This window comes from Littorina saxatilis, linkage group LG16 (assembly GCF_037325665.1).
Source record: "Littorina saxatilis isolate snail1 linkage group LG16, US_GU_Lsax_2.0, whole genome shotgun sequence".
NCBI classification, from domain to species: Eukaryota; Metazoa; Mollusca; class Gastropoda; order Littorinimorpha; family Littorinidae; genus Littorina; species Littorina saxatilis.
Window position 1 is genome coordinate 3,277,224 of NC_090260.1, and position 5,011 is coordinate 3,282,234.

General features: G+C 41.2%; 1 protein-coding gene across 1 annotated transcript in view; it reads left to right on the forward strand.

The window, feature by feature from the left end:
- The first annotated feature begins 1,489 nt into the window (after window positions 1-1,489).
- Window positions 1,490-5,011, forward strand: part of LOC138950211 (uncharacterized) — a 71,258-nt gene continuing 67,736 nt past the window's right edge. The window contains exon 1 of the mRNA XM_070321959.1: window positions 1,490-1,671. The gene's annotated coding sequence lies outside the window, so the exon portion shown is untranslated. The remainder of the gene's footprint in view (window positions 1,672-5,011) is intronic.

Genomic DNA, 5,011 nt, shown 5'->3' on the forward strand with positions numbered 1-5,011 from the left:
GGTGCAGGTCTAATTCAAAGGCCTGTCTCTTTATGGACAGGTGTTGTCAGGGCTCTGGTGGAGTCCCAGAACATTCGTCATCAAGACCACAAAGGTGATTCGACGTGTCTCTGTGTTGAGTGCGCATATCACGGGGCTAGCACGGGCCTGTCTGCTCTGTTCATGTCGCGGTGTTGTAGAGCTTAGTCTGATCTTCTGAAGACTCGTCGTCCACAACACACGGTTGAATAGAGAGGGGCGAGTTAAGTGTTGAGTACAGGTATCACGGGCCTGTCTGTTCTGTTCATGTCGCGGTGTTGTAGAGCTCAGTCTGATCTTCTGAAGACTCGTCGTCCACAACACACGGTTGAATAGAGAGGGGCGTGTTAAGTGTTGAGTACAGGTATCACGGACCTGACTGCTCTGTTCATGTCGCGGTGTTGTAGAGCTTAGTCTGATCTTCTGAAGACTCGTCGTCCACAACACACGGCTGGATAGAGAGGGGCGTGTTAAGTGTTGAGTACAGGTATCACGGGCCTGTCTGCTCTGTTCATGTCGCGGTGTTGTCAGAGCTCAGTCTGAATTCTTGAAGACTCGTCGTCCACAACACGCGGCTGGATAGAGAGGGGTGTGTGTTAGTGTTGATTGCGCGTGTCTGCTGTGGTATACGTAGCGGTGTCGTCGGAGGTTCGTGTCAGACTGTGAGGACCCGTCGTCAAGACCACAACCATGAATGAATGGAGAGTAGTTGTGTGTGCTCGGTGTGTGTCACTGTGTCTATTGGTGTAGTGTTGTATAGCGATGTGAGTGATAAGATATGTTTCCCTGTATAACTGTTAAAACTGACTGAAACACTCAGCTCCCACACTCAGAGGCCACGGAGTGATGTGATGTGGTCTGTGTCCCTGTATCACTGTGAACACTGACTGAAACACTCAGCCCCCACACTCAGAGGCCATGGAGTGATGTGATGTGTTGTGTGTCCCTGTATCACTGTGAACACTGACTGAAACACTCAGCCCCCACACTCAGAGGCCATGGAGTGATGTGATGTGTGTCCCTGTATCACTGTGAACACTGACTGAAACACTCAGCCCCCACACTCAGAGGCCATGGAGTGATGTGATGTGATGTGTGTCCCTGTATCACTGTGAACACTGACTGAAACACTCAGCCACCACACTCAGAGGCCATGGAGTGATGTGATGTGTTGTGTGTCCCTGTATCACTGTGAACAGTGACTGAAACACTCAGCCACCACACTCAGAGGTCATGGAGTGATGTGATGTGATGTGTGTCCCTGTATCACTGTGAACACTGACTGAAACACTCAGCCACCACACTCAGAGGCCATGGAGTGATGTGATGTGTTGTGTGTCCCTGTATCACTGTGAACACTGACTGAAACACTCAGCCCCCACACTCAGAGGCCATGGAGTGATGTGATGTGATGTGTGTCCCTGTATCACTGTGAACACTAACTGAAACACTCAACCCCCACACTCAGAGGCCATGGAGTGATGTGATGTGTTGTGTGTCCCTGTATCACTGTGAACACTGACTGAAACACTCAGCCCCCACACTCAGAGGCCATGGAGTGATGTGATGTGTTGTGTGTCCCTGTATCACTGTGAACATTGACTGAACAACATACACGTTGACTGATTACAACGCTGACTGCTGTCTGAAGAGGTAAGCACGTGTGCAGTGTGAGCGTGAAGTTGAATGGTTTCCAAAGTTTATAACTGCCCATGATAATAAAGCGAAAAAGCTTAACTGAACAGTTTGTTGCGATGTGAGGCACTAAAATCACCAAAATTAAACTTGGAGAATACATGGAATAACTTAGTTTTCTGGGTAGTTATTGAAGTGACTTATGAAAAGAAATGAAAAATATGTGAATACTAGAGGACATAGACTGCCGTTGCTATGGACACTGGCATAAACAGCGCCATATTAGATTTCTAGGAAACGGTTTTACAGCAACAGCATACATCAGAAATGCTTAATATTTGGCACACATATACACATGACTTTTATGTACAATCATATAGAACGATTTTTTGAGAAAAGATGATTTATATTAATTTTTGAAATAAGGATTAATAAATATGCTATTAGAAATTCCTTACTCCTTTAAAAAAAAAAAAAAAAATCAAATATAGTCTTTAGTAAAAATATGGTTCTATATTATTGTAGATAAAATTCATGTGTATCTTTGTGCCAAACATCATGCATTTCTGATGTATGATGTCGCTGTAAAACCGTTTCCTAGAAATTCAATATGGCGGCTGTTTCCATAGCAACGGCGATCTGTGTCCATTAATATTTGCACACTTTTCATTCATTGTTATAGTCACTTTAATAACTACCAAGAAAACTAGGTTATTCCATGTATTCTCCTAGTTTAATTTTAGTGCCACACATCGCCTTAACAGTAAGTAATTGTGCAACATGATGGTTTAAAAAGAAAGTTTCAAATATTTATGTGTACCACTATCAGCATTCTGCTGTGTAAATACAGAAGGAAGCAAGTCCATGAAACATAGTTTCGAGAAAATTGACTTATTCTGTTTGCATCTATGTATTGGAATGCAAAACTTTAAATGATATCTTTTTTTACTGTTGAAATGCAGGGCAATGTTTTGCGTTTCTGTTATCAATATCAAAACCCAAATGTGATTCATCACTTAGAAATGATGATATTTTTGTGGACATGCTACCTTTTGCCAAAAAAAAGTACACAAAACTCATTCACTTAAAAAAACTGGCAAAATATAGTAACAGGACATACTACTTTCTGCCAAATACTGTCCCAACTTAAATCGTGTTAAAAGAAAGCAAAAGGCAGCAATGGATCTAGTTACTGCTTTCTGCCATTCTATTTTGATCTGGCTGAGAAAAAGGCGTAAAACAAGAAGTGGACTTACTGCTTTATCCAAATTTATTATCTAAGAAGATGCACACACACACACACTCTCTCTCTCTCTCTCTCTCTCTCTCTCTCTCTCTCTCTCTCTCTGCATATATGACATAGTCTGTTAGGCTTGATGAATTGTTTTTAACAGTCACTGTGGAGATCTGTGACGACCAGTAAAGCAACTTGAGATGGTAACAACTGACGGGAGGAACAAGTTTGGGCAATGACAAAGGCAATGTGGTTTACTCAGCAAGCTTGGGTCTCTGAGGTAGCAACCTCCCAAACAAAAAGAGCAGGAAAATGAATGCAATAAAACAGTTGCCTCTTTTCGAATTTTCAAACACAACAAGAACATTTTCTTGCAGAACTAGAAGCCCGTCTCTTATGGAAAACACTAACATTCAGGTGACTGAACTAGAAGCCCGTCTCTTATGGTAAACACTAACATTCAGGTGACTGAACTAGAAGCCCGTCTCTTATGGTAAACACTAACATTCAGGTGACAGAACTAGAAGCCCGTCTCTTATGGTAAACACTAACATTGAGGTGACAGAACTAGATGCCCATATCTTATGGTAAACACTAACATTCAGGTGACTGAACTAGATGCCCGTCACTTATGGTAAACACTAACATTCAGGTGACTGAACTAGATGCCCATATCTTATGGTAAACACTAACATTCAGGTGACAGAACTAGAAGCCCATCTCTTATGGTAAACACTAACATTGAGGTGACAGAACTAGAAGCCCATATCTTATGGTAAACACTAACATTCAAGTGACTGAACTAGAAGCCCATATCTTATGGTAAACACTAACATTGAGGTGACAGAACTAGAAGCCCATATCTTATGGTAAACACTAACATTCAGGTGACTGAACTAGATGCCCGTCACTTATGGTAAACACTAACATTCAAGTGACTGAACTAGAAGCCCATATCTTATGGTAAACACTAACATTCAGATGACAGAACTAGAAGCCCATATCTTATGGTAAACACTAACATTCAGGTGACTGAACTAGAATCCCATATCTTATTGTAAACACTAACATTCAAGTGACTGAACTAGAAGCCCATATCTTATGGTAAACACTAACATTCAGGTGACAGAACTAGAAGCCCATATCTTATGGTAAACACTAACATTCAGGTGGCTGAACTAGAAGCCCATATCTTATGGTAAACACTAACATTCAGGTGACTGAACTAGAAGCCCATATCTTATGGTAAACACTAACATTCAAGTGACTGAACTAGAAGCCCATATCTTATGGTAAACACTAACATTCAGGTGACTGAACTAGAAGCCCATATCTTATGGTAAACACTAACATTCAGGTGACTGAACTAGAAGCCCATATCTTATGGTAAACACTAACATTCAGGTGACTGAACTAGAAGCCCATATCTTATGGTAAACACTAACATTCAGGTGACTGAACTAGAAGCCCGTCTCTTATGGTAAACACTAACATTCAGGTGACTGAACTAGAAGCCCGTCTCTTATGGTAAACACTAACATTCAAGTGACTGAACTAGAAGCCCGTCTCTTATGGTAAACACTAACATTCAGGTGACTGAACTAGAAGCCCGTCTCTTATGGTAAACACTAACATTCAGGTGACTGAACAAGTAAACTGATTTAAGAGAATGAAATTGGACACGTAATCATCACTTAACGAGACTCAAGCGTGTTGGAATATGAACCTTCAAGCTTGCTGATTAAAATACTGAATTAGTGCGTTTTTACTTTATTCTTCGTTCGATCCAGCTTTCACATTCAGAAAATAGTCATTGAATAATATATTCAAATCACGGGAAGAGAGGTGTGTCGCTCAAATAAAGATTCGAGTTGTTAACACCATGCCAATGCAGTGGAAAGTATTAAGTAAGTCTTGTGTACCTCCCTACTAACTCAAGGAGTTTTCAAAATGTGATGAAACACAGCCCGTTTGTTGAGTTTGACATAGTTACGGCAGTGTTCTGACAATGACAATGACAATTCTGTATTTAACGAGGGTAATAGAATTAGCCGTGTTTTGCTTTTTTACATCTAGCCCTCGCCCTAAAGAGGGACAAATCTACAATGGCTTCAGACACAATAG